Source organism: Grammomys surdaster, unplaced genomic scaffold, assembly GCF_004785775.1.
Source record: "Grammomys surdaster isolate TR1022 unplaced genomic scaffold, NIH_TR_1.0 64, whole genome shotgun sequence".
NCBI classification, from domain to species: Eukaryota; Metazoa; Chordata; class Mammalia; order Rodentia; family Muridae; genus Grammomys; species Grammomys surdaster.
The window spans coordinates 3,561,586-3,576,539 of NW_021604566.1; the positions used below are offsets into that span (position 1 = coordinate 3,561,586).

The following is a 14,954-nucleotide window of genomic DNA, read 5'->3' on the forward strand; positions in this document are numbered from 1 at the left end:
GATGGTTGTTAGGTCCACATTGACTAGTTGACTGGTATCTTTTTCCATTTTGTTTTCATATTGATTAATGTTCTGTGGGAAACATAATTTGTTAGGTTTCCTGCTTTTCTAATGATCCTTTCATTTAGTGCCTAATAATGGCCAGTTCTTTTTTTCCCCCACTTGGGGTTGTCTAGTTAAACCCTAGTAGTAGTAGTATTTGTCAATTCTGTCAATACTGTGTATGTGCCTGGTGGTCATGTATGTGTATGTACTACGTATGTGCCTAGTTCTCATGTATGTGTGTATACTATGTATGTGCCTTGTGCTCATGTATGTGTATGTACTATGTATGTGACTGGTGCTCATGTATGTGTGCGTGCTATGTGTGTGTCTGATGCTCATTTATGTGTATGTACTAAGTGTGTGCCTGGTGCTCATGTATGTGTGTGTGCTATGTGCATGCCTGGTGCTCATGTATGTGTGTGTACTATGTATGTGTATGTACTATGTATGTGACTGGTGCTCATGTATGTGTGCGTGCTATGTGTGTGCCTAGTTCTCATGTATGTGTATGTACTATGTATGTGCCTGATGCTCACATATGTGTGTGTGCTACGTGTGTGCCTGGTGCTCATGTATGTGTGTGTACTATATGTGAGCCTGGTGCTCATGTATGTGTGTATGGTATGTGCATGCCTGGTACTTTTGGTGTCAGAGGAAGAATTTGGATCCCCTAACTGACTTTTGGAGTGGTTTTCTGACCCACCATATTCTAGGTTCTCTCAAGAACAGGTGCTATCACTACCCCCATGTTACCATTTCTGAAAACTTCCCATTTTGGAGACTCGATTTTGAATTTTTGTTGTTAAAAGGGATACTTTTGTAGATAGTCAGTTAACTGAGTCTAACCTTCAGCAGCCTCTGAGGGGCAGGATGTGCACACTCGTGCAATTGTATTGTTCATAGTTTTCCAGGAAACTCCCTAAAGGGATCTGAATTGTCCTCATTCCAAGGGGTCTCTTAGTAAAAGACAAATTAAAGTTCAAAATAGGCATGTGAAAGATAACATCTGTTGTAATTATATTGAAATAATTGATGATTTAACAGACTTTAGAATGTGGTTATACTTCAAGGTCATTGTTGTGAATAATAATCATTGACGAACAGAAAATTCTCTCTACATTTTAGGATTTTTTTTTTCTGTTTATATTTAGACAAGAGGATATTTGGAAGACATCCCAAAGCAGAGAATGCAAGCCTGATTACCTCTGTTTGTTTGCCATTTCTTTAGATTCTTTTATCGAACAGATTCATGTTCTGATGACCCGATGGTATGGTTATCAGAAAGAATTTAGAAAATACACAGAATGTGTCAAAGGGAATGTTTGTCATAAATAATGATCACTGATTGAGCATTGGCATTTTTTTAACCATAAATCGCATTAAAATAACAGAAAAGAGAATTTCTTTAAGTGTACAAACTCGAAAGGATGAGAAAGCAAGAGGAAAGACACAGGCAGCAGCACTCTACAGGCTGGAAGCACGCTGTGGTGTGGTGATGGGGAGTAGAGATGGGGCGTGGTGATGGGACATGGTGATGAGGCATGGTGATGGAGGTAGCAGAGGTTTCCCTGTTGAGCTCAGAGGACTGAATTTGCCTCAGATGCCTTGGACATCGGAAGGCAAAGAAGCTAGTGGTAGCTGTGTTGGTTAAATGCCACTTGAGAAGCAGTTACAACTTAAAATCCCCTTCCAAAGCCTGGCAGATGCTTAGAAATACCCTGTGGAGAGAGTGGCCTAGAGCTGGTGGTAGGGAACTTGGTAAACGGGGTGGAGGAGCCAGTTCCTGAGAACTCAGCGCTTCTGGTTTCTTCCTCTCTACCCAGGCTGTGGTGCAGTGTCTGGTGGAGCTGTCCATCTGTCCAACCAGGCACATGCCCAGGATAGCAGTGGGGTGAGATCGGAGACAGAATCAGTCAGTGCAAATGTGAATGAGTTGAATATGAGCTTCTGGGAGAAGTTTTCGCAGAGATGCAAATGCAGGGACGGGGGGTGGGGTGGGGGGGCTCAAAGTGCATCCTGGCAGGCCTTGATCTGAGGACACCTACCTCTATCTGCCTCACAAAGTGCTGGGATATAAAGATGTACTCACTCTCTCAGTCACAAGATATGTCTCAACCTCTTGAAGCAAGTAGGACAATTAGTAAATAGCATTGAATTCGAGTAATTATAAAAAGTTCCAAGGTGATTATTCAACTCAGAGAAAGCGACATGCAGGGGAAAAGATCTAATGCTGCACATAATTTCATTCTGAATGACATTTATCATTAGTATGCTATAAAATAATCGATTCAACCAAAATTTCAGTATAAATATATTTGCTGGGTGGGTTGTGGTAAGGATTTATGTATTTGTCTCAGGTTGTGTGCCTTTTTTGAGGGGGAGGGGAGAGTGACTAGAGGAAAGACCTTCAAATCTTCCCTTGCCACTGGGAAAGTCAACAGGTAATACTTAAGCAAATTGGATGGTGGGCTTAGAGGATCATGATCTGAGATGTTCATAAAATCTTTTTATGGAAAGAACTGATTAGAAAATTGCTGACCTGTGAGGCAGACGACATGTAGTCTACATAGCAAACATTTTTACTTATTTAATTGTTTAAACAGCCTAAACATAATTCTGATACAAATAAAAAGTTAAACAGGAACACCTGCTGCTGTTGTTTCGTCATACTTTTTATGCATGTGCATATGCATGTATGTACAATGTGCATTTGCTTTGGTCAGGTAGCATGATGGGAAGTTTTGAAGTGGCCCAGATGAGACCTATCATATTTCCATCCTTTTAGAACGCTCTCTGAAATACAGAAAATTTCAAACATCTGCTATCGTGTTGGAAAATACTGAGCCGTGTTTCACATTTATTTTGGTGCACAGAACATCAGGTGAGATGTTTTGGAAGCACCTGACATACTTACTGGTAGGTGGGCTTCCAGCCTGGGGCCAGTGTGCTCAACACATTGTCCTCTGGCAGAATTTCATTCTCTTAAACCCTGGAAGGCAGGAACTGTGATCTCAGGCCTCAGAGGGTGCCAGAGATCAGCATGGAGTGCCTCTTAGTTGCTGGGTTCCCTAGTAAGAAAGGGCATCACAGCCTGCAACTGGCTCATTGATTACGTGAAGCTGACTGAGCGATGAACCCAAGGAATCACCTGTCTCCACCACTGTGATGCTGGTTTATAAGTGCACACTACCAAACTTGGGAGTTTTACTGGGTTCTGGGAATGGAACTTGATACCTCATGTTTGCAAAATAAGCTCTTTAACAAATGAACTATGTCCCCAGCACCTAGAAGGTGTGGCAAAAATTTGGAGGCCGCCACAGCGGTAGGGCCCCAGAGGGGTCCCACATTCCGGAGGAATCTTATGGTTCCAGTGGCCTGGAGGCCTTGGTGGCAGCAGGCCCCAATAACACAAGGAAGTCCTTGGTTCCAAAAAGGTTTATTGTCATGGCGGATGATAGATGGATCTAGGTGTACCCCCAAGAACTCAGGGCAGTCCCGAGTTATATAGGAAGGGAGAAAAGGGGAGGATTGGGGGAGGATCTGGGAGAGGCATGTTTAATTTGCTCTGCCCTCTGGCCTTCACCAGTATGTAAATCCCTAGGGCCTGAGGCCTATAGCCTGGCCTATGTAATTCTATGGAGACTGTGACTGCTTTTCAGGATCCTGGGTTCTGGGGGGGTGCCAAACTCCTGCTGGTTCTCACGCAGAATCCCATCCAGAATCTGCAGAGTCTCGGGGTTCTAGGCACCTGCTCCACCATGACCCAGGATACCCTTACGCAGTCCCACATCTCCTCCCCTTTACTTTTTTAAGAAAGGGGGGTCACTGTGAAAATTTTGGATGAGGAAGCTGAAAGAAAGCACTATGTAGGCCAGAGGTATTAGCGTAATCACGTCACAGGGTAAGGGGAGTTGGGGGGTAGGGAAGGTAAGGGATCATGGAATCAATTAAATATACATTGTACAATTTGAGAGTAATGACATCTGAGTAATCTAAATAGACATTATGATTTCTTCACTAACACGTCACTTTAGCTATTTGACTTTGGCAAAAGAGTTCATTTGTAGTTGGAAGGTCTGAATCTGTCTATAGGACTCAGTGAGCATCTCTGGATTTTGGCATGCGTCTCTGGATCTCAGAGTGTCTCTGGAATCTGCAGTCAGGTGGTGTGGCTGTAGGAAGACAGCATTGCATCCTAGGCAGGTTCCAGGAGGCTCTACAAGTCTCTGCTGGACTTGTGGGAGCACCTGTAGAATAATCACAAAAGGGAAGCGGCATCCCAGCAGGGGGATGTCTGTAAAGGGTGTGTAGCCAGCATTAGGCTACTTGGGATCAGGTACGTCATGGTGTGTCGTTGAGATCCTAGAAAGCAAAGGTGTTTGAGAAAATTTCAGTCTTAGAAGTCACCTTTGAGTCTGTTTTAGCTGACTGAGGAAGAAAACCATATTAATTATGTAGGCAGCAACAGTTTGTCTGTAAAAGGAAACTAGTTGTTAATTAAGAGCTGGAAGATGGTGATCAGCATGTTGATTTAACCTGTGGAAGTAGATTTAGATGACTTTCAAACCTTGAAGAAATTTTAAAAGTTGAAAAAAAATGTTGAGAATATATCATGAGTGAAAAGGAGACATCTAAACAAAAAGCAAAAAATTTTGGGTTGAAAAGCACAAACACTGTTGTTTTAGGCATTCCTGTTAGGGGAAAAGGCATTAATGGCAGATTTAGAAGTAGTGGAGGAAAGGCCTGTCCTGCCATGTGGTGGTTTGGGCTACCATGTGGTGGCTGGGTATTCTAGCAGAGAGGCCAAGGAATTCCTCCTGTTGTTTTTTCTTAGGGAAAAGAAAGGCTAACTTTGAGGAAAAGTTTAAAGCGAAAAACAAAGAAGTTTGGTAACAGAGTCAGAAGGAGTGAAAGGCTGTGTGAGACTGAGCTATGGCAGGGAGACACCTAGAGGCTAGCACCTAGAGTCAGCAGCTCGATGGGGGTGGACAGGCAGCAGCAGTTTTTCTAGGCTCAGCCTGGAGTTTTTAGTTGTGAGAAAGAAACTGTAAGGTAAACAGAGGCAAAGGGGTGTAGACTGAGTCTCAGACCCTCTGTTATCAGGCAAGCCAGCTGGGCTATAGGGGCTGCAAATGACTTAGAAGGTGAAGTGGGGGAGGGGGCAAACAGGGAGCCAGCCCTGTTGTTACAGGCGATTCAGCTGGGCTGTAACCAGCCGGCCGCAAATGGCAGAGGAGTGGGGGAATTTTAGCGTGAAAAGTTAACCCCTGGGGGAGGGACAAATCTCTTGGCAGGCAGAGCTTGGGAGATTTTTGGGGGGAGGGGTAAAGAATGGAGATTAAGGAGTCTCTGCCGTTTTGTAGCGAACACGTGGAGAAGAGGGAGAGAGAGACCTAGTCTTTTGAGCCAGGCAGGAGCTAGTGGTAGTTAAGATTCAGAGAGAAAACACTGGCCCAAAACATGTGGAGAGAGAAAGAGGGAGAAAGGATAGAGAGTTGCCAGTCTTAGGGACTAGGCTGGAGTTACTCACGGTTCCATGGAGAGGGTCTTGGCGGACGCCAGCGGGGGATACTCTTGGAGCTGGCTTTGTCTGACTCCTCTACCACCTGTAGGGAACGATGTAGGCCCATGCGGGCGTGAATCTCTGTTGTGTTGTGTGTCCGTGTGTCTGCCATGACGCAGTAGGCCAGCATGGCAGGAACACACGGGATCTTGGCTGAGTTTATTCTCTGTAACACCAGGTGAGCATGGTGGGGCCCCGCCCAGCATGGGGAATTTTCACTCAGGTTCCACGGGGGTGTTGAGCTCTTGGACTGGGGATCTCCGGGCCAGAAGTTGGCCGGAGACGGACTGGTCTAGAGTCCTTTGTTCTCAGGACTGAGACAGGGGCATGTGGGCTCACGTCAGACAACCCACTGCCGAGAAAATGAAAGGGATTGGGAATCCCTGTACTCTGAGGCAGCCAGGGACCGATTGGTCTCAAGCCCTTGGCTCGTAGGACCGAGACGGGGGCATGTGGGCTCACGTCGGACAGCCCACAACCGAGAAAAGGAGAGGGATAGGGGAAGAAGAAAGAGGCCCTAGCAGCACCCATAGGAGAGACTGTACTTGCTTAGCAGACTTGGTGGCCTGGCCACCTTGCTTGAAGATGTGGATCCTCATGGCTGGAACACAGAGATCCTCCAAGTGAGAGATTAAGCAGCTGTAGCTTTAGTCAGCATGGGAGAAGTGTGGAATCTTCACTGAGTCGATTCATCACAGCACCGGACAAGCAGGGCGGGAAGCTCGGCTGCGTTCTGTAGCAGACTGGGGTGGCCCGGTCCTTGAAGTCCGTGGGTGTCTGTGCCCCACGTTGGATGCGCCAAAATGTGGTGAAAATTTGGAGGCCACCACAGCGGTGGGGCCCCAGAGGGGCTTCCACCGCTGTGGCGGGTCCCACATTCCGGAGGAATCTTATGGTTCCAGTGGCCTGGAGGCCTTGGCGGCAGCAGGCCCCAATAACACGAGGAAGTCCTTGGTTCCAAAAAGGTTTATTGTCATGGCGGATGATAGATGGATCTAGGCATACCCCCGAGAACTCAGGGCAGTCCCGAGTTATATAGAGAGGGAGAAAGGGGGAGGGTTGGGGGAGGATCTGGGGGAGGCATGTTTAATTTGCTCTGCCATCTGGCCTTCATTAGTATGTAAATCCCTAGGGCCTGAGGCCTATAGCCTGGCCTATGTAATTCTATGGAGACTGTGACTGCTTTTCAGGATCCTGGGTTCTGGGGGGGTGCCAAACTCCTGCTGGTTCTCACGCAGAATCCCATCCAGAATCTGCAGAGTCTCGGGGTTCTAGGCACCTGCTCCACTATGACCCAGGATACCCTTACGCAGTCCCACAAGAAGGTATCATTTCAGTTGTTGGAAAGACACAGATAATAAAAATCTAAACAAAAACAAAGAATCAAAAAACTCAGCAGGTATTATTTCTAGCATCATCTATGGGCAAGTTTTAGCAGAGTAAGCATCCTAATTTACCAGCACATCACATGCCAAGATAAATTAGAATGTCGTAGGCATTTGCTGAGAACCTTTCAGTCATGCCCCTGGAGTGAACCAGGAAACATGTAAGCCTTTGCATTGTGGACATATGCTTGAGGTCATATCATATGAGGTAAGGTCTGAATCTCAAACTTATGGAATATTACGAATTCATATTTTGTTAGTTGATGTTTGGAGGTTAAAATTTATTAGAAATTAAGATATTCTTCAAGTAAAATTTCCTTTTATGAACTTCAGATAAAGTTTGTAGACCAACCTATCCCAAATGAGTTCTATAAAGCTTTGGTCCATGGGGAGATCTCTTAAGTCAGAAAAGATTGTCCCCATCCTGAATATAACGTCTGTTTAGATATTTACAGTGCAAGTTAGCAAAGAGATTCTGATGGTTTTGAGTTAAAGAATTCTATTACCAGAGTCTCCATGGGGTTTTGGGACATTTATTTTCCCAGCCAGCTTTTGGTATTGTTAGGAACGCATTTGGGAAAGATTTAGTTTTATTTGCAGAAAATGAATTCATGCTCATTAAATTCCTTTTAACTCTCAAATGCACTGATTTTTATTAGCATTCAGTTTCATGTATTTCATTTGTAATCCTTGTGTTTATTGTTGTCAAAATATGTATCTTGACAATGTCTTATTTTACCCTTGAAAAATCAGATTTCTGAGGTTCAATATTATAGATATGATGGGAGAAGGAGTCAGAAGATATTGGCCAATATTATAAAGTTTAAATTAAGAATGCATTCAAGAGAATGTCATTGTGACTGTAGTTTAAAATGATGTATTATTGGAAAATGGAAATAATAGGTTTTAAGTGTTCTCCCCACATAATGACAACAGTATGAGGTAAGGCTTCTACAGTCCAGCTTGATTTACCCATTCTACAATACATTTCAGATCATCATGCTGTATATGGTTAGTGTGTGCATTTAATCTGTCAGTTTGAAATATTTTTAAAGACTGTAGCATATTATTTGTTTGAAATATAGTTTGAAATTATATACCCCCATGTTAATAAACCCATTTTTTTAATAAACTACCTGTATTTGCACATTCATGACTTGCAAGTGTATACAGACACATGGACTGATAGAACGGTGATATTATATGGATAATTCAAATGTATTTTGTTGTGTCAGTGTTTACAGTTTTCACTGTGGTGGTGGTGGTGATGGTGGTGGTCATGGTGAATATTCTTGCACATAAGAATGGCCAGGTGGCTTTGGCTTTGTTATCAATTTCTAGAAATATTATTCTCTCTCAAAAAGCTTTTTGAATCCTTAGCTTTTCATTTTGTGGTGATGAAGGGCTGAATCACATACTGGGGACGTGCTGTACCACTGAGCCATTCTCTGTCTTTGAATGGGCAGCTATTGTCTGAAACTATGACACTGAGCCTCTGCATGAGCATATCAGTATCTACATTCCAGTAAGATGTTGGATTCTAGTCTTAGCTGACATTATTTTCCCTAAATGAATGTCTTAGTTGCTTTTCAGTTGCTATAACAAAACACCTTGGCCAAAGCAACCTATAAAAGAAAATATTTAATTTAGGGCTCATGGTTCCATGCTGGGGAGCCTGGCAGCAGTCAGGCAGGTGTGACACTGGAGCAGTAGCTTAAAACCTATACCTTGAGATACAACAAGGCAGAGAAAGCTGAGTATAAAAACCTCAAAGCCTGTTTCCACATATCTCCTACTCCTTCCCAAATAGTTCTTCAACTGGAAACCAATTATTCAAACATATGAGCCTGTGGGGGCCATTCTCATTCAAACCACTACATTGGGAAACCTGTGGTTTGTTATGTCTCCAAAGTACTGTCCAATGTATTGTTTTACATTTAACCATGAAATTACTAGGACCTTTAAGATGTTTTATGACTAGGAAGAAATAGTTATTATTGATTATGTTTATAACACATGAAATTGTTAGCAATTTAAAGCTTTATTTTTTATTAAACCTAACATGTAAGTATTTAATTTATAACTCAAGTACCAATTTAGTTGAGAATATCAGTGGCTTTGACATTGTATTCTAATTCAGTCTGACATAGAAATAAAATTATGCTAGGCTTTGTTAGAAAATAGCTCAGAGAGCAAACTTGTGAAGATATTTTAAAATTTCTGCATTATCTCATATTTAATTTCTACTATATTCAGTTAGACTTTAGAAAGGGTTTTCAGATGCTATGGAAGGATGCAAATAACTTCACTGCTTTGTTCTCTTTGCCTGAAGGAAGAAGACAATGGTCCCATGGAGTCCTTTGATGAAGAGTGGGAACTCTTGAGTGGCAGCTTCCTTTTAACCCTCAAGCCTGCATTATCTTCAGTTACTGCAGCTTTGATGGATATCTGTGACCATTGTCTGTAAACATGCTGTTATGAAATATTAGAAATGGCTGTTCATTGTAAAGAAAATCAGTGTGTATGCACACACCACAGCTTCTAGAATTCATACTTTTGCACATACTGCTTGTTGCTTATGTGTAGAAAGAATAAAAGTAGTTTTCAGACTTATTAATATGATTGTATCATATATGAAATAAGAAAAACACATTCCCAGAACCAAGTCGTCCATTTTTTTCTGTCTGTATTAGAAAATATGCTCACTAGTGTATTTCTTGGTAATAAAGAGTTTTGATCTACAACAGCTTAGAACATCAAAACACAATATGAAGGAGTCATAAAAATTATCTCGTTTTTTTTTCAATAATCGCACCAAATTAAATGTCAAACTGTTTTGTCATGGAAAAAAATTTCAAGTTAATGCAAAATACTTTCCATATTATTTTTAAAAAAAGAATTTAATTGACTCTAATATAGTTATGGCATATCTGAAAGTATGGCTTCTGTAGAGTTAAGAATAGAATAAAAGTAGATAGGAAGAAAGATGGGGACAGCATACCAGTAATAGCGTTTTCGTGATAGAAATACAAATCCATTAGTATACTCTGTTAATTTAGTATTGTACATTTTGTAAGTCTCCAAAATACTTTACAAATTGCACTTCTGTGGTGAGGAAAGATAAGGGTCAACCATACCCTGTTTTTTCAATTAAGCTCATCCTTAGTCATATCCTCGTTCAGTGTGACAGAATGGTGTAAAGTGGTAGAGATAATGGAAGAAATCAGAACTTCCCAAATAAATTTTATTGGCTGTTTTAATTGTTACGAAAAGAAACAACTTCAAAATAACAATCTCAATTTGGAGGGATTGTGTGCTGGTAGCTAGAATAAGCACCCATTCAGAGGTTTTAGATCTGTTGGGTAAAGGCCACATTAAGGGAAACAATAAAAATAAAAATCACAAGAGATCTCCCTTAAAACAGAAGCAAAAAAGATTATACATAGAGTCTTGGGCAGGAAGGAAAACTAGAGCCATGGTCACGAGGGAAATGGAGTACAGGAAGGGTCAGTATCCCTGGAACACAACAGAGCAGTCACACACAGGGCCTCTGATGAGAAAGAGGGGGCCTGGATCCTGCCTTTTTGAACTTTTATTATTTGCTGAAATGAAAATGTTAAAATGTAGGTTAAACAAACAAACAAACAAACAAACAAAAAATAAATCCTGCAATTGAAATCTTTACATCTTCCAAGCTAGCACTGTGAGATCCATGTTCAGCCGTGGCTATGGGGACATCATAGTTTATAGCTAATGGACTAGACTGAAAGGCCTTCATGGGTGGTAGTTAAATGGTTCTCCTAGTGCTACTTTGGTAGACCAGTGATTGAGACACAGTCATCTATGAGGGTCTAGGTCTCCACTCCTACAGAGCTGACCTGAACTTGGATTTTCATGTCTCATCCTTCCTATACTCTCCACCCGTCTTACTCTGAAATATATAAAGTGGAAAATGTAATAACAAAACTAATATAATTGTCTTCCAGAGTGATATCTAGCTGTCATAAGAATTTCATAAAGCAATCAAATTTGATTTCTGAGTTTTTTCTTAAATGACCATTTAAGATTAATATCCATGGCGAGTTTTGTAGAGGAAATTTAATCCAGCAACATGACTGCTCTGGAAAGAGATCACATCCAAATACTTTCTAGATCTGTGTGATCCAGCCAGAATGATATAATCCCTCTGGCTGGAATACAGATACGCCCTTAGTGCACACCCTTAATCCCTAACAATGTAGGTAATATTCGTTTGCAGAAGGAAGCAGCTGAAAGTGATGTCTAATAAAGGGGTAGACAAAGTTACAAATCAAAGAAAGATTTGACAGAATGAGTCAGAGATAGGATATGCCAAACTCTAAGGAGACCATTACTGGTGGGGGTGAGGGAAGTTCAGGGAGTACAGTTCAGTTGAGTTCAGGCAACACAGTGTTGTTCAACTGAGTGGAATTTGGTGCAGTTCAGTTGAATGCAGTTGAGTTCAGTTGAGTTTGTGAAGTTCTGTTCAGTTCCATTCAGTTCCTGCAGCAATACGGTTCAGTTTGTGGAACTCAAGAGTTAAGTTTATCCAAGCAGAGCAATTCAGTGAGAAGCCAAGAGGATCCAGTTTGAATTAGTCATCTTGGAGATGAGTTTGAGTCAGAACAGCTGGGTTGAATCAGCCAGCCAGACATCAGAAAGAACTAAAAAGGATGATTTTATTCAGCAGTAAGCCTCTGAGATGACAGTTACATCTGGCAAATAAAAGGTACTTTTACAGAGGCTTTATAGTCTTTATATTCTTTCTATCGCTTTGGTTCCCTTTTTTGAGAGAAATTTTCACTGTGTAGCTCTGGTGGTCTTGCCCATCTCTGTGTAGACCAGACTGGCCTTAACCTCACAGAGATCTGCCTGACTCTGTTGGAGTTGATATGTGCCACTAAGCCCAACCTGTATTTTTATGTATGAAAATCCCCCCAAGTGCTAATTGCAACTGATTCAGAATAGAAACATTAGTGTGTGTTTATATGAATGGATTTGAAAGTCTAATTCATCCATCAATAAAACTGTAAATAACCATTCTCAAATCTACATTACTTTGATGATGCCTGGGAAAGAAAATCCAAAGTTTTGCAATGGGATCCGAGCCTTCTGGAACAGAAGTAAGGGAAGCCATTAGGAATATATGGTGACTTCCACAAGTCTTGATATTTTTATGGTAAAGGCAACAAGCCGAAATACCCTTCCATATAAAAGTGTATCTGAGTTGTAGTCATCAATAATCTTAATGGTCTGTGAAGGGGATATTGTTCTTAGAAGGTTTGTCAGCCAAGACAATTTCAGTCTTTTTTACATGAGAAAAAGATGTGTGTGTTTGTATGTGTGTGGATATACACATGCCATAACATACAGATGCACGTGGAGGTCAGAGAACAACTTTCAGGAGTTGACTCTCTCTTTTTACCATGCAGGTCCTAGAGATAAGATCAAAAGTTGATTATCAGACTTGGCAGCAAGTGCCAGCACCCCTTGAAACATTTCCCTAGGAGTCTTTCCCTTTTGTTGTTATTCAGTCTATCCAAAGACAGTTCTGTTAAACCTTCTAAAGAACTGAAGTTGGATTTTGTTGTTTTTCTCAGTTGTGTTTCTGGTGTAGTTTGCATTTTCTTTCATTACTTGATGCTTACTCTGGATCTGAGCTCTGCTGTTTCCGTTATCTTAAGGGGTAAGATTAGGTTATTTCATCGATACTTTTATTTTAAATCAGGATATTTACAGTTGTAAGTTTTTCTTAAGCTATTCAGCAGTTGCCTATAGAGCTGCCTATAGATTTTAAAATGATACTTTTTAAAAAAGATTTATTTATTGTTTTATTTATATGAGTACACTGCAGCTGTCTTCAGCCACACACTAGAAGAGTGCATCGAATCACATTACAGATGGTTGTGAGCCACAATGTGGTTGCTGGGAATTGAACTCAGGACCTCTGGCAGAACAATCAGCGCTCTTAACCACTGATCCATCTCTCCGGCCCTTGAAATGATATTTTTAAACTTTCTTTCACTTCAATTTATTCTCCCCAATTTGCACTGTTATGTTGAATCCAATTGCCCTTAGATGTGTGTTGTTTAATTTGTACATATTTATGAGTTTCTAAGTTTTTCTATTCATTTATGACTTCACTTTTTGTGGTTAGGCAATATATTTAGTATGATCTGGATCTTTTACAAGTTACATAGGCTTTCTCATGGAGAATGGTATGGAAATGTTGACCACAGATGCTTGTTTTCCATTTGTATGGTGTGTTTTATAGATGCTTACTCATTCTAGTTGACTTACAGTTTTGGTTAAATCTTCTATAATTATTGTCAATATTCTGCTTATTATTGAAAGTAGATATTGAAGTCTTTAACTAGTATTGTTAAATTATTTATTCTTTTATTATTTTATTTGTGCATTTTAGATCTGTTGTTAAGGGTATACACATTTATAACTATCTAATTATTGTTAAATTGTTCCTATTTGAGTTTATATTATTAGTTGTTTGTTCTAGAAATATATATATATGTATATATATACACATATATGCATACATATATATCAGAAATTAGAATATATATATATTAATTACTGAGAATTAATTTTAGATTTATACCAACTTGAATATTATGATCTACTTAGTTAATCCAAAGTATAGCCCCATGGCTATTTTGTGATATATATATATATATATATATATATATATATATATATATATATTAATTTGTCATATGATCAAAGATAGTATCGTACATCATTTATAGATGTACCAACAATATATTTTAGAATTATTATCTGTATAATTTTGTACATACTAAAGAGAAAGTAAATACATATTCATAGAGTTTCTTAGTCTTATTTGTCAATCTCTTTATGTTCCTTTTATTCCAGGGATTCAAGGTACTGATTGTGTCACTTTCTCACTCTAGTTTTGCTTTGTTTCTTTGTGCCTTTGTGCTGTTATTGTCAAGAATGCTGTGTATGTGTGTGTTGTAGGTCTAATCATGCAATCCAGTATTGTCTTACATATTTGTCTTTTAAGTGATAATATAAGTAAGAAATACCCATTTAGTATTCTTTTACAGTGACTTAATTACATTTTCTGGTGCTTTCTTGTTGTTTTAATATATGTTCTGATCAGTGTCTGATAGCGTTAGGCTTCAGGCTAAGGATCTTCCATTGGCATTGCTTTGGGGCAAGACTACAGGAAGTTTGCATGGTTTTTGTTTAGGCATAAAGTCTTCATTTCATTATTATCTATGAAACTTGGTTTTGCTGGATATAATGTCTTCATTAATGTCTTTATCAAACAAGGAATGACCCTCTATCTTCTAGGCTCTACAGTTCTGGTGTGGTATTTTTAATTATATTTCTGTCTGAGTGACAGGTCCTTTTTCTATTACTGCTTTCTGAATTCTCCTCAACCTTCAGCATTCTTCCTGTGATGTTTTGGGGCATAAATCTACATATATGCTGCTTGGACTTGTTTGACTTCCTTGAAAAAAATATAAAATGGTTTTTTTGGTCAAACACCATAAACATTTTTCTCATAGATTTAGCACATCTAACCTTTTAGCGGCATGTCAAAGTAAACTAAAGGAAAAGGAGTTTATGCTCTCCTGCTCACAGTCAGGGCTCAGGACTGGAAGATTAGTCCTCATAAGCTTTTACAGGAGAGGGAAATGATTTGGGGGTCATATTTCAAATTAAATGTTCTCAATGTTTTAAGTTAGAAAATATTCTGGAGTAAACATTTCTGAATTTCATGTGTGTTCCTAGGACAGTTTCCACGTGTACACAGGAAATATGTGGACAAATGTACATATGTGGACTCAGAGATACAAAACCCTATCTAATATTTCAACCAAACATGGCATATCAAGTCATAGTAAAACTGAGTAGTTCCATTCATAAAGCTGGATGAGGCCACCCAGTAGGAGGAA

General features: G+C 40.1%; 1 protein-coding gene across 1 annotated transcript in view; it reads left to right on the forward strand.

Annotated features, from left to right (window-relative positions):
• The window catches only part of Ca8 (carbonic anhydrase 8), a 90,073-nt gene extending 78,022 nt beyond the window's left edge, over nucleotides 1-12,051 (forward strand). Inside the window, exon 9 of the mRNA XM_028770318.1 lies at nucleotides 9,326-12,051. The gene's annotated coding sequence lies outside the window, so the exon portion shown is untranslated. The remainder of the gene's footprint in view (nucleotides 1-9,325) is intronic.
• The last annotated feature ends 2,903 nt before the right edge of the window (nucleotides 12,052-14,954 follow it).